Source organism: Pseudophryne corroboree, chromosome 4 (assembly GCF_028390025.1).
Source record: "Pseudophryne corroboree isolate aPseCor3 chromosome 4, aPseCor3.hap2, whole genome shotgun sequence".
NCBI lineage: Eukaryota > Metazoa > Chordata > Amphibia > Anura > Myobatrachidae > Pseudophryne > Pseudophryne corroboree.
This window is the reverse complement of record NC_086447.1, coordinates 26,722,067-26,735,628: the sequence shown is the minus strand read 5'-3', so window position 1 is coordinate 26,735,628 and position 13,562 is coordinate 26,722,067. Positions and strand designations below refer to the sequence as shown.

Genomic DNA, 13,562 nt, shown 5'->3' with positions numbered 1-13,562 from the left:
AAATAGAAAAATAAGTTTAGAAAAACAAATTCTAAGAAAACGGTTTGCCAATGGTACTTCCCGACTCCATAGTGATGAGATCTTCAAAAGTCAGTTTCTGTATTGTAGTGGTTATCACATTCGCCTAAAACACAAAAGGTCCCCAGTTCGAAACTGGGCAGAAATATGCTGTTATCTTTAGAATTTTAAAACAAGGGATTTTTGGTTGAAATGCAAATAAAAATACAATCATATAAAAAGTTTATTTCAGAATGCCATAATGTATGTCAAAGATCATTTTTTATTGGATGGCGGGAGATGCTGTTTCCATGTAGTTTCTGTAGTGTAGTGGTTATCACGTTCGCCTCACACGCGAAAGGTCCCCAGTTCGAACCTGGGCAGAAACATGTTTTGTTACCTAAACACTTTGAATTCAATAATTTATATTTTGATAACTATCTACTGTTGCATTGCTCAATGAAAAAGCAAGCAAAAATCATATTGCAGAATATCAAAAGTCAATTTCCCTTCTACCATGCATATTGGATGGTGTTGCATTCATGAAGTACCTGTAGTGTAGAGTTATTCACATTTACCCAATATGCATAAGGTCCCCCTTCAAAATTGGTCAGAAATACATTAAAAAATATTTTTTTAGTAAATACAATGATCAGAATTGATAATAAGTGAATGTGTCCTCTTGAAATGCAAAGTGGAAAAATAGCGTCAAAATTATTAGAAAATAGGAAAAAAGTTTAGAAAAAATTATATTTCTAAGAAAAGCATGTGTCATTTGTACTTCCAGACTAGATAGTGATGGGATCCACGAGAGTCAGTTTCTGTAGTGTAGTGGTTATCACATTCGCCTAACACGCGAAAGGTCCCCAGTTCGAAACTGGGCAGAAACAATCTTTTAGCTTTAGAATTTTAAAACAATGAATTTTTGGGTAAAATGCTCAATAAAAATACAATCAGATAAAAAGTTTATTTTAGCATGCCATACTGAATGTCAAAGATCATTTTTTATTGGATGATGGTCGCAATTTTTTCATGTAGTATCTGTAGTGTAGTGATTTCATGTTTGCCTCACACGTGAAAGGTCCCCAGTTCGAAATTGGCAAAAACATATTTTGTTACCTAAACGCTTTGAATTCAATAATTTATATTTTGATAAATATATACTGTTGCATTGCTCAATGAAAAAGCAAGCAAAAAATCATATTGCAGAATATCAAAAGTCAATTTCCCTTCTACCATGCATATTGGATGGTGTTGCATTCATGAAGTACCTGTAGTGTAGTATTATTCACATTTAGCCAATATGCATAAGGTTCCCCTTCAAAATTGGTCAGAAATACATTAAAAATAGATTTTTTTATTAAATACAATGATCAGAACTATTAATAAGTGAATGTGTCCTCTTGAAATACAAAGTGGAAAAAATAGCATAGAAATTATTAGAAAATAGAAAAATAAGTTTAGAAAAAAAAATTCTAAGAAAACGGTTTGCCAATGGTACTTCCCGACTCCATAGTGATGAGATCTTCAAAAGTCAGTTTCTGTATTGTAGTGGTTATCACATTCGCCTAAAACACAAAAGGTCCCCAGTTCGAAACTGGGCAGAAATATGCTGTTATCTTTAGAATTTTAAAACAAGGGATTTTTGGTTGAAATGCCAAAAAAAATGCAATCATATAAAAAGTTTATTTCAGAATGCCATAATGTATGTCAAAGATAATTTTTTATTGGATGGCGGTAGATGCTGTTTCCATGTAGTTTCTGTAGAGTAGTGGTTATCACGTTCGCCTCACACGCGAAAGGTCCCCATTTCGAACCTGGGCAGAAATATATTTTGTTACCTAAACACTTTGAATTCAATAATTTATATTTTGATAACTATCTACTGTTGCATTGCTCAATGAAAAAGCAAGCAAAAATCATATTGCAGAATATCAAAAGTCAATTTCCCTTCTACCATGCATATTGGATGGTGTTGCATTCATGAAGTACCTGTAGTGTAGAGTTATTCACATTTACCCAATATGCATAAGGTCCCCCTTCAAAATTGGTCAGAAATACATTAAAAAATATTTTTTTAGTAAATACAATGATCAGAATTGATAATAAGTGAATGTGTCCTCTTGAAATGCAAAGTGGAAAAATAGCGTCAAAATTATTAGAAAATAGGAAAAAAGTTTAGAAAAAATTATATTTCTAAGAAAAGCATGTGTCATTTGTACTTCCAGACTAGATAGTGATGGGATCCACGAGAGTCAGTTTCTGTAGTGTAGTGGTTATCACATTCGCCTAACACGCGAAAGGTCCCCAGTTCGAAGCTGGGCAGAAACAATCTTTTAGCTTTAGAATTTTAAAACAATGAATTTTTGGGTAAAATGCTCAATAAAAATACAATCAGATAAAAAGTTTATTTTAGCATGCCATACTGAATGTCAAAGATCATTTTTTATTGGATGATGGTCGCAAATTTTTCATGTAGTATCTGTAGTGTAGTGATTTCATGTTTGCCTCACACGTGAAAGGTCCCCAGTTCGAAATTGGCAGAAACATATTTTGTTACCTAAACACTTTGAATTCAATAATTTATATTTTGATAACTATATACTGTTGCATTGCTCAATGAAAAAGCAAGCAAAAAATCATATTGCAGAATATCAAAAGTCAATTTCCCTTCTACCATGCATATTGGATGGTGTTGCATTCATGAAGTACCTGTAGTGTAGAGTTATTCACATTTACCCAATATGCATAAGGTCCCCCTTCAAAATTGGTCAGAAATACATTAAAAAAATATTTTTTTAGTAAATACAATGATCAGAACTATTAATAAGTAAATGTGTCCTCTTGAAATGCAAAGTGGAAAAATAGCATAGAAATTATTAGAATATAGAAAAATAAGTTTAGAAAAAAAAAATTCTAAGAAAACGGTTTGCCAATGGTACTTCCCGACTCCATAGTGATGAGATCTTCAAAAGTCAGTTTCTGTATTGTAGTGGTTATCACATTCGCCTAAAACACAAAAGGTCCCCAGTTCGAAACTGGGCAGAAATGTGCTGTTATCTTTAGAATTTTAAAACAAGGGATTTTTGGTTGAAATGCCAAATAAAAATGCAATCATATAAAAAGTTTATTTCAGAATGCCATAATGTATGTCAAAGATCATTTTTTATTGGATGGCGGGAGATGCTATTTCCATGTAGTTTCTGTAGTGTAGTGGTTATCACGTTCGCCTCACACGCGAAAGGTCCTCAGTTCAAAACTGGGCAGAAACATATTTTGTTACCTGAACACTTTGAATTCAATAATTTATATTTTGATAACTATCTACTGTTGCATTGCTCATTGAAAAAGCAAGCAAAAATCATATTGCAGAATATCAAAAGTCAATTTCCCTTCTACCATGCATATTGGATGGTGTTGCATTCATGAAGTACCTGTAGTGTAGAGTTATTCACATTTACCCAATATGCATAAGGTCCCCCTTCAAAATTGGTCAGAAATACATTAAAAAAATATTTTTTTAGTAAATACAATGATCAGAATTGATTATAAGTGAATGTGTCCTCTTGAAATGCAAAGTGGAAAAAAAGCGCCAAAATTATTAGAAAATAGGAAAAAAAGTTTAGAAAAAATTATATTTCTAAGAAAAGCATGTGTCATTTGTACTTCCAGACTAGATAGTGATGGGAGCCACAAGAGTCAGTTTCTGTAGTGTAGTGGTTATCACGTTCGCCTAACACGCGAAAGGTCCCCAGTTCAAAACTGGGCAGAAACAATGTTTTAGCTTTAGAATTTTAAAACAATGAATTTTTGGGTAAAATGCTCAATAAAAATACAATCAGATAAAAAGTTTATTTTAGCATGCCATACTGAATGTCAAAGATCATTTTTTATTGGATGATGGTCGCAAATTTTTCATGTAGTATCTGTAGTGTAGTGATTTCATGTTTGCCTCACACGTGAAAGGTCCCCAGTTCAAAATTGGCAGAAACATATTTTGTTACCTAAACACTTTGAATTCAATAATTTATATTTTGATAACTATATACTGTTGCATTGCTCAATGAAAAAGCAAGCAAAAAATCATATTGCAGAATATCAAAAGTCAATTTCCCTTCTACCATGCATATTGGATGGTGTTGCATTCATGAAGTACCTGTAGTGTAGAGTTATTCACATTTACCCAATATGCATAAGGTCCCCCTTCAAAATTGGTCAGAAATACATTAAAAAAATATTTTTTTAGTAAATACAATGATCAGAACTATTAATAAGTAAATGTGTCCTCTTGAAATGCAAAGTGGAAAAATAGCATAGAAATTATTAGAATATAGAAAAATAAGTTTAGAAAAAAAAAATTCTAAGAAAACGGTTTGCCAATGGTACTTCCCGACTCCATAGTGATGAGATCTTCAAAAGTCAGTTTCTGTATTGTAGTGGTTATCACATTCGCCTAAAACACAAAAGGTCCCCAGTTCGAAACTGGGCAGAAATGTGCTGTTATCTTTAGAATTTTAAAACAAGGGATTTTTGGTTGAAATGCCAAATAAAAATGCAATCATATAAAAAGTTTATTTCAGAATGCCATAATGTATGTCAAAGATCATTTTTTATTGGATGGCGGGAGATGCTATTTCCATGTAGTTTCTGTAGTGTAGTGGTTATCACGTTCGCCTCACACGCGAAAGGTCCTCAGTTCAAAACTGGGCAGAAACATATTTTGTTACCTGAACACTTTGAATTCAATAATTTATATTTTGATAACTATCTACTGTTGCATTGCTCATTGAAAAAGCAAGCAAAAATCATATTGCAGAATATCAAAAGTCAATTTCCCTTCTACCATGCATATTGGATGGTGTTGCATTCATGAAGTACCTGTAGTGTAGAGTTATTCACATTTACCCAATATGCATAAGGTCCCCCTTCAAAATTGGTCAGAAATACATTAAAAAAATATTTTTTTAGTAAATACAATGATCAGAATTGATTATAAGTGAATGTGTCCTCTTGAAATGCAAAGTGGAAAAAAAGCGCCAAAATTATTAGAAAATAGGAAAAAAAGTTTAGAAAAAATTATATTTCTAAGAAAAGCATGTGTCATTTGTACTTCCAGACTAGATAGTGATGGGAGCCACAAGAGTCAGTTTCTGTAGTGTAGTGGTTATCACGTTCGCCTAACACGCGAAAGGTCCCCAGTTCAAAACTGGGCAGAAACAATGTTTTAGCTTTAGAATTTTAAAACAATGAATTTTTGGGTAAAATGCTCAATAAAAATACAATCAGATAAAAAGTTTATTTTAGCATGCCATACTGAATGTCAAAGATCATTTTTTATTGGATGATGGTCGCAAATTTTTCATGTAGTATCTGTAGTGTAGTGATTTCATGTTTGCCTCACACGTGAAAGGTCCCCAGTTCAAAATTGGCAGAAACATATTTTGTTACCTAAACACTTTGAATTCAATAATTTATATTTTGATAACTATATACTGTTGCATTGCTCAATGAAAAAGCAAGCAAAAAATCATATTGCAGAATATCAAAAGTCAATTTCCCTTCTACCATGCATATTGGATGGTGTTGCATTCATGAAGTACCTGTAGTGTAGAGTTATTCACATTTACCCAATATGCATAAGGTCCCCCTTCAAAATTGGTCAGAAATACATTAAAAAAATATTTTTTTAGTAAATACAATGATCAGAACTATTAATAAGTAAATGTGTCCTCTTGAAATGCAAAGTGGAAAAATAGCATAGAAATTATTAGAATATAGAAAAATAAGTTTAGAAAAAAAAATTCTAAGAAAACGGTTTGCCAATGGTACTTCCCGACTCCATAGTGATGAGATCTTCAAAAGTCAGTTTCTGTATTGTAGTGGTTATCACATTCGCCTAAAACACAAAAGGTCCCCAGTTCGAAACTGGGCAGAAATATGCTGTTTTCTTTAGAATTTTAAAACAAGGGATTTTTGGTTGAAATGCCAAATAAAAATGCAATTATATAAAAAGTTTATTTCAGAATGCCATAATGTATGTCAAAGATCATTTTTTATTGGATGGCGGGAGAGGCTGTTTCCATGTAGTTTCTGTAGTGTAGTGGTTATCACGTTCGCCTCACACGCGAAAGATCCCAAGTTCAAAACTGGGCAGAAACATATTTTGTTACCTAAACACTTTGAATTCAATAATTTATATTTTGATAACTATCTACTGTTGCATTGCTCAATGAAAAAGCAAGCAAAAATCATATTGCAGAATATCAAAAGTCAATTTCCCTTCTACCATGCATATTGGATGGTGTTGCATTCATGAAGTACCTGTAGTGTAGTATTATTCACATTTAGCCAATATGCATAAGGTTCCCCTTCAAAATTGGTCAGAAATACATGAAAAATAGATTTTTTTATTAAATACAATGATCAGAACTATTAATAAGTGAATGTGTCCTCTTGAAATGCAAAGTGGAAAAAATAGCATAGAAATGATTAGAAAATAGAAAAATAAGTTTAGAAAAACAAATTCTAAGAAAACGGTTTGCCAATGGTACTTCCCGACTCCATAGTGATGAGATCTTCAAAAGTCAGTTTCTGTATTGTAGTGGTTATCACATTCGCCTAAAACACAAAAGGTCCCCAGTTCGAAACTGGGCAGAAATATGCTGTTATCTTTAGAATTTTAAAACAAGGGATTTTTGGTTGAAATGCAAATAAAAATACAATCATATAAAAAGTTTATTTCAGAATGCCATAATGTATGTCAAAGATCATTTTTTATTGGATGGCGGGAGATGCTGTTTCCATGTAGTTTCTGTAGTGTAGTGGTTATCACGTTCGCCTCACACGCGAAAGGTCCCCAATTCGAACCTGGGCAGAAACATGTTTTGTTACCTAAACACTTTGAATTCAATAATTTATATTTTGATAACTATCTACTGTTGCATTGCTCAATGAAAAAGCAAGCAAAAATCATATTGCAGAATATCAAAAGTCAATTTCCCTTCTACCATGCATATTGGATGGTGTTGCATTCATGAAGTACCTGTAGTGTAGAGTTATTCACATTTACCCAATATGCATAAGGTACCCCTTCAAAATTGGTCAGAAATACATAAAAAAAAGATTTTTTTTAGTAAATACAATGATCAGAATTGATAATAAGTGAATGTGTCCTCTTGAAATGCAAAGTGGAAAAATAGCGTCAAAATTATTAGAAAATAGGAAAAAAGTTTAGAAAAAATTATATTTCTAAGAAAAGCATGTGTCATTTGTACTTCCAGACTAGATAGTGATGAAATCCACGAGAGTCAGTTTCTGTAGTGTAGTGGTTATCACATTCGCCTAACACGCGAAAGGTCCCCAGTTCGAAACTGGGCAGAAACAATCTTTTAGCTTTAGAATTTTAAAACAATGAATTTTTGGGTAAAATGCTCAATAAAAATACAATCAGATAAAAAGTTTATTTTAGCATGCCATACTGAATGTCAAAGATCATTTTTTATTGGATGATGGTCGCAAATTTTTCATGTAGTATCTGTAGTGTAGTGATTTCATGTTTGCCTCACACGTGAAAGGTCCCCAGTTCGAAATTGGCAGAAACATATTTTGTTACCTAAACACTTTGAATTCAATAATTTATATTTTGATAACTATCTACTGTTGCATTGCTCATTGAAAAAGCAAGCAAAAATCATATTGCAGAATATCAAAAGTCAATTTTCCTTCTACCATGCATATTGGATGGTGTTGCATTCATGAAGTACCTGTAGTGTAGAGTTATTCACATTAACCCAATATGCATAAGGTCCCCCTTCAAAATTGGTCAGAAATACATTAAAAAAATATTTTTTTAGTAAATACAATGATCAGAATTGATAATAAGTGAATGTGTCCTCTTGAAATGCAAAGTGGAAAAAAAGCGCCAAAATTATTAGAAAATAGGAAAAAAAGTTTAGAAAAAATTATATTTCTAAGAAAAGCATGTGTCATTTGTACTTCCAGACTAGATAGTGATGGGATCCACAAGAGTCAGTTTCTGTAGTGTAGTGGTTATCACGTTCGCCTAACACGCGAAAGGTCCCCAGTTCAAAACTGGGCAGAAACAATGTTTTAGCTTTAGAATTTTAAAACAATGAATTTTTGGGTGAAATGTTCAATAAAAATACAATCAGATAAAAAGTATATTTTAGCATGCCATACTGAATGTCAAAGATCATTTTTTATTGGATGATGGTCGCAAATTTTTCATGTAGTATCTGTAGTGTAGTGATTTCATGTTTGCCTCACACGTGAAAGGTCCCCAGTTCGAAATTGGCAGAAACATAGTTTGTTACCTAAACACTTTGAATTCAATAATTTATATTTTGATAACTATATACTGTTGCATTGCTCAATGAAAAAGCAAGCAAAAAATCATATTGCAGAATATCAAAAGTCAATTTCCCTTCTACCATGCATATTGGATGGTGTTGCATTCATGAAGTACCTGTAGTGTAGTATTATTCACATTTAGCCAATATGCATAAGGTTCCCCTTCAAAATTGGTCAGAAATACATTAAAAATAGATTTTTTTATTAAATACAATGATCAGAACTATTAATAAGTGAATGTGTCCTCTTGAAATGCAAAGTGGAAAAAATAGCATAGAAATTATTAGAAAATAGAAAAATAAGTTTAGAAAAAAAAATTCTAAGAAAACGGTTTGCCAATGGTACTTCCCGACTCCATAGTGATGAGATCTTCAAAAGTCAGTTTCTGTATTGTAGTGGTTATCACATTCGCCTAAAACACAAAAGGTCCCCAGTTCGAAACTGGGCAGAAATATGCTGTTATCTTTAGAATTTTAAAACAAGGGATTTTTGGTTGAAATGCCAAAAAAAATGCAATCATATAAAAAGTTTATTTCAGAATGCCATAATGTATGTCAAAGATAATTTTTTATTGGATGGCGGTAGATACTGTTTCCATGTAGTTTCTGTAGAGTAGTGGTTATCACGTTCGCCTCACACGCGAAAGGTCCCCAGTTCGAAACTGGGCAGAAATATATTTTGTTACCTAAACACTTTGAATTCAATAATTTATATTTTGATAACTATCTACTGTTGCATTGCTCAATGAAAAAGCAAGCAAAAATCATATTGCAGAATATCAAAAGTCAATTTCCCTTCTACCATGCATATTGGATGGTGTTGCATTCATGAAGTACCTGTAGTGTAGAGTTATTCACATTTACCCAATATGCATAAGGTCCCCCTTCAAAATTGGTCAGAAATACATTAAAAAATATTTTTTTAGTAAATACAATGATCAGAATTGATAATAAGTGAATGTATCCTCTTGAAATGCAAAGTGGAAAAATAGCGTCAAAATTATTAGAAAATAGGAAAAAAGTTTAGAAAAAAAAATTCTAAGAAAACGGTTTGCCAATGGTACTTCCCGACTCGATAGTAATGAGATCTTCAAAAGTCAGTTTCTGTATTGTAGTGGTTATCACATTCGCCTAAAACACAAAAGGTCCCCAGTTCGAAACTGGGCAGAAATGTGCTGTTATCTTTAGAATTTTAAAACAAGGGATTTTTGGTTGAAATGCCAAATAAAAATGCAATCATATAAAAAGTTTATTTCAGAATGCCATAATGTATGTCAAAGATCATTTTTTATTGGATGGCGGGAGATGCTGTTTCCATGTAGTTTCTGTAGTGTAGTGGTTATCACGTTTGCCTCACACACGAAAGATCCCCAGTTCAAAACTGGGCAGAAACATATTTTGTTACCTAAACACTTTGAATTCAATAATTTATATTTTGATAACTATCTACTGTTGCATTGCTCAATGAAAAAGCAAGCAAAAATCATATTGCAGAATATCAAAAGTCAATTTCCCTTCTACCATGCATATTGGATGGTGTTGCATTCATGAAGTACCTGTAGTGTAGAGTTATTCACATTTACCCAATATGCATAAGGTCCCCCTTCAAAATTGGTCAGAAATACATAAAAAAAAAATTTTTATTAAATACAATGATCAGAATTGATAATAAATGAATGTGTCCTCTTGAAATGCAAAGTGGAAAAATAGCGTCAAAATTATTAGAAAATAGGAAAAAAGTTTAGAAAAAAATATATTTCTAAGAAAAGCATGTGTCATTGTACTTCCGGACTAGATAGTGATGGGATCCACGAGAGTCAGTTTCTGTAGTGTAGTGGTTATCACATTCGCCTAACACGCGAAAAGTCCCCAGTTCGAAACTGGGCAGAAACAATCTTTTAGCTTTAGAATTTTAAAACAATGAATTTTTGGGTAAAATGCTCAATAAAAATACAATCAGATAAAAAGTATATTTTAGCATGCCATACTGAATGTCAAAGATCATTTTTTATTGGATGATGGTCGCAAATTTTTCATGTAGTATCTGTAGTGTAGTGATTTCATGTTTGCCTCACACGTGAAAGGTCCCCAGTTCGAAATTGGCAGAAACATATTTTGTTACCTAAACACTTTGAATTCAATAATTTATATTTTGATAAATATATACTGTTGCATTGCTCAATGAAAAAGCAAGCAAAAAATCATATTGCAGAATATCAAAAGTCAATTTCCCTTCTACCATGCATATTGGATGGTGTTGCATTCATGAAGTACCTGTAGTGTAGTATTATTCACATTTAGCCAATATGCATAAGGTTCCCCTTCAAAATTGGTCAGAAATACATTAAAAATAGATTTTTTTATTAAATACAATGATCAGAACTATTAATAAGTGAATGTGTCCTCTTGAAATGCAAAGTGGACAAAATAGCATAGAAATTATTAGAAAATAGAAAAATAAGTTTAGAAAAAAAAATTCTCTATGAAAACGGTTTGCCAATGGTACTTCCCGACTCCATAGTGATGAGATCTTCAAAAGTCAGTTTCTGTATTGTAGTGGTTATCACATTCGCCTAAAACACAAAAGGTCCCCAGTTCGAAACTGGGCAGAAATGTGCTGTTATCTTTAGAATTTTAAAACAAGGGATTTTTGGTTGAAATGCCAAATAAAAATGCAATCATATAAAAAGTTTATTTCAGAATGCCATAATGTATGTCAAAGATCATTTTTTATTGGATGGCGGGAGACGCTGTTTCCATGTCGTTTCTGTAGTGTAGTGGTTATCACGTTCGCCTCACACGCGAAAGGTCCTCAGTTCAAAACTGGGCAAAAACATCCTTTGTTACCTAAACACTTTGAATTCAATAATTTATATTTTGATAACTATCTACTGTTGCATTGCTCAATGAAAAAGCAAGCAAAAATCATATTGCAGAATATCAAAAGTCAATTTCCCTTCTACCATGCATATTGGATGGTGTTGCATTCATGAAGTACCTGTAGTGTAGAGTTATTCACATTTACCCAATATGCATAAGGTCCCCCTTCAAAATTGGTCAGAAATACATAAAAAAATATTTTTTTAGTAAATACAATGATCAGAATTGATAATAAGTGAATGTGTCCTCTTGAAATGCAAAGTAAAAAATAGCGTCAAAATTATTAGAAAATAGGAAAAAAGTTTAGAAAAAATTATATTTCTAAGAAAAGCATGTGTCATTTGTACTTCCAGACTAGATAGTGATGGGATCCTCGAGAGTCAGTTTCTGTAGTGTAGTGGTTATCACGTTCGCCTAACACGCGAAAGGTCCCCAGTTTGAAACTGGGCAGAAACAATCTTTTAGCTTTAGAATTTTAAAACAATGAATTTTTGGGTAAAATGCTCAATAAAAATACAATCAGATAAAAAGTTTATTTTAGCATGCCATACTGAATGTCAAAGATCATTTTTTATTGGGTGATGGTCGCAAATTTTTCATGTAGTATCTGTAGTGTAGTGATTTCATGTTTGCCTCACACGTGAAAGGTCCCCAGTTCGAAATTGGCAAAAACATATTTTGTTACATAAACGCTTTGAATTCAATAATTTATATTTTGATAAATATATACTGTTGCATTGCTCAATGAAAAAGCAAGCAAAAAATCATATTGCAGAATATCAAAAGTCAATTTCCCTTCTACCATGCATATTGGATGGTGTTGCATTCAGGAAGTACCTGTAGTGTAGAGTTATTCACATTTACCCAATATGCATAAGGTCCCCCTTCAAAATTGGTCAGAAATACATTAAAAAAATATTTTTTTTAGTAAATACAATGATCAGAATTGATAATAAGTGAATGTGTCCTCTTGAAATGCAAAGTGGAAAAATAGCGTCAAAATTATTAGAAAATAGGAAAAAAAGTTTAGAAAAAATTATATTTCTAAGAAAAGCATGTGTCATTTGTACTGCCAGACTAGATAGTGATGGGACCCCCAAGAGTCAGTTTCTTTAGTGTAGTGGTTATCACGTTCGCCTAACACGCAAAAGGTCCCCAATTCAAAACTGTGCAAAAACAATCTTTTAGCTTTAGAATTTTAAAACAATGAATTTTTAGGTAAAATGCTCAATAAAAATACAATCAGATAAAAAGTTTATTTTAGCATGCCATACTGAATGTTAAAGATAATTTTTTATTGGATGATGGTCGCAAATTTTTGATGTAGTATCTGTAGTGTAGTGATTTCATGTTTGCCTCACACGTGAAAGGTCCCCGGTTCGAAATTGGCAGAAACATATTTTGTTACCTAAACACTTTGAATTCAATAATTTATATTTTGATAAATATATACTGTTGCATTGCTCAATGAAAAAGCAAGCAAAAAATCATATTGCAGAATATCAAAAGTCAATTTCCCTTCTACCATGCATATTGGATGGTGTTGCATTCATGAAGTACCTGTAGTGTAGTATTATTCACATTTAGCGAATATGCATAAGGTTCCCCTTCAAAATTGGTCAGAAATACATTAAAAATAGATTTTTTTATTAAATACAATGATCAGAACTATTAGTAAGTGAATGTGTCCTCTTGAAATGCAAAGTGGAAAAAATAGCATAGAAATTATTAGAAAATAGAAAAATAAGTTTAGAAAAAAAAATTCTATGAAAACGGTTTGCCAATGGTACTTCCCGACTCCATAGTGATGAGATCTTCAAAAGTCAGTTTCTGTATTGTAGTGGTTATCACATTCGCCTAAAACACAAAAGGTCCCCAGTTCGAAACTGGGCAGAAATGTGCTGTTATCTTTAGAATTTTAAAACAAGGGATTTTTGGTTGAAATGCCAAATAAAAATGCAATCATATAAAAAGTTTATTTCAGAATGCCATAATGTATGTCAAAGATCATTTTTTATTGGATGGCGGGAGACGCTGTTTCCATGTAGTTTCTGTAGTGTAGTGGTTATCACTTTCGCCTCACACGCGAAAGGTCCTAAGTTCAAAACTGGGCAGAAACATATTTTGTTACCTAAACACTTTGAATTCAATAATTTATATTTTGATAACTATCTACTGTTGCATTGCTCAATGAAAAAGCAAGCAAAAATCATATTGCAGAATATCAAAAGTCAATTTCCCTTCTACCATGCATATTGGATGGTGTTGCATTCATGAAGTACCTGTAGTGTAGTAATATTCACATTTACCCAATAT

The 13,562-nt window shown here is 32.2% G+C and overlaps 18 non-coding genes across 18 annotated transcripts; all 18 read left to right on the top strand.

The window, feature by feature from the left end:
* Positions 1-313: 313 nt before the first annotated feature.
* On the top strand, positions 314-386 carry TRNAV-CAC (transfer RNA valine (anticodon CAC)). The gene has a single exon. It is a non-coding gene; the product is annotated as a tRNA-Val (tRNA).
* Positions 387-814: 428 nt separating this feature from the next.
* On the top strand, positions 815-887 carry TRNAV-AAC (transfer RNA valine (anticodon AAC)). The gene has a single exon. It is a non-coding gene; the product is annotated as a tRNA-Val (tRNA).
* Positions 888-1,754: 867 nt separating this feature from the next.
* Positions 1,755-1,827, top strand: TRNAV-CAC (transfer RNA valine (anticodon CAC)). The gene has a single exon. It is a non-coding gene; the product is annotated as a tRNA-Val (tRNA).
* Positions 1,828-2,255: 428 nt separating this feature from the next.
* On the top strand, positions 2,256-2,328 carry TRNAV-AAC (transfer RNA valine (anticodon AAC)). The gene has a single exon. It is a non-coding gene; the product is annotated as a tRNA-Val (tRNA).
* Positions 2,329-3,196: 868 nt separating this feature from the next.
* TRNAV-CAC (transfer RNA valine (anticodon CAC)) lies at positions 3,197-3,269 on the top strand. Its single transcript has one exon. It is a non-coding gene; the product is annotated as a tRNA-Val (tRNA).
* A 430-nt stretch (positions 3,270-3,699) lies between these two features.
* TRNAV-AAC (transfer RNA valine (anticodon AAC)) lies at positions 3,700-3,772 on the top strand. Its single transcript has one exon. It is a non-coding gene; the product is annotated as a tRNA-Val (tRNA).
* Positions 3,773-4,640: 868 nt separating this feature from the next.
* Positions 4,641-4,713, top strand: TRNAV-CAC (transfer RNA valine (anticodon CAC)). Its single transcript has one exon. It is a non-coding gene; the product is annotated as a tRNA-Val (tRNA).
* Positions 4,714-5,143: 430 nt separating this feature from the next.
* Positions 5,144-5,216, top strand: TRNAV-AAC (transfer RNA valine (anticodon AAC)). The gene has a single exon. It is a non-coding gene; the product is annotated as a tRNA-Val (tRNA).
* An 867-nt stretch (positions 5,217-6,083) lies between these two features.
* On the top strand, positions 6,084-6,156 carry TRNAV-CAC (transfer RNA valine (anticodon CAC)). The gene has a single exon. It is a non-coding gene; the product is annotated as a tRNA-Val (tRNA).
* A 648-nt stretch (positions 6,157-6,804) lies between these two features.
* TRNAV-CAC (transfer RNA valine (anticodon CAC)) lies at positions 6,805-6,877 on the top strand. Its single transcript has one exon. It is a non-coding gene; the product is annotated as a tRNA-Val (tRNA).
* A 430-nt stretch (positions 6,878-7,307) lies between these two features.
* Positions 7,308-7,380, top strand: TRNAV-AAC (transfer RNA valine (anticodon AAC)). Its single transcript has one exon. It is a non-coding gene; the product is annotated as a tRNA-Val (tRNA).
* A 648-nt stretch (positions 7,381-8,028) lies between these two features.
* TRNAV-AAC (transfer RNA valine (anticodon AAC)) lies at positions 8,029-8,101 on the top strand. Its single transcript has one exon. It is a non-coding gene; the product is annotated as a tRNA-Val (tRNA).
* An 867-nt stretch (positions 8,102-8,968) lies between these two features.
* Positions 8,969-9,041, top strand: TRNAV-CAC (transfer RNA valine (anticodon CAC)). Its single transcript has one exon. It is a non-coding gene; the product is annotated as a tRNA-Val (tRNA).
* Positions 9,042-9,687: 646 nt separating this feature from the next.
* TRNAV-CAC (transfer RNA valine (anticodon CAC)) lies at positions 9,688-9,760 on the top strand. Its single transcript has one exon. It is a non-coding gene; the product is annotated as a tRNA-Val (tRNA).
* A 426-nt stretch (positions 9,761-10,186) lies between these two features.
* On the top strand, positions 10,187-10,259 carry TRNAV-AAC (transfer RNA valine (anticodon AAC)). The gene has a single exon. It is a non-coding gene; the product is annotated as a tRNA-Val (tRNA).
* An 870-nt stretch (positions 10,260-11,129) lies between these two features.
* Positions 11,130-11,202, top strand: TRNAV-CAC (transfer RNA valine (anticodon CAC)). Its single transcript has one exon. It is a non-coding gene; the product is annotated as a tRNA-Val (tRNA).
* A 427-nt stretch (positions 11,203-11,629) lies between these two features.
* Positions 11,630-11,702, top strand: TRNAV-AAC (transfer RNA valine (anticodon AAC)). The gene has a single exon. It is a non-coding gene; the product is annotated as a tRNA-Val (tRNA).
* A 1,591-nt stretch (positions 11,703-13,293) lies between these two features.
* Positions 13,294-13,366, top strand: TRNAV-CAC (transfer RNA valine (anticodon CAC)). Its single transcript has one exon. It is a non-coding gene; the product is annotated as a tRNA-Val (tRNA).
* The last annotated feature ends 196 nt before the right edge of the window (positions 13,367-13,562 follow it).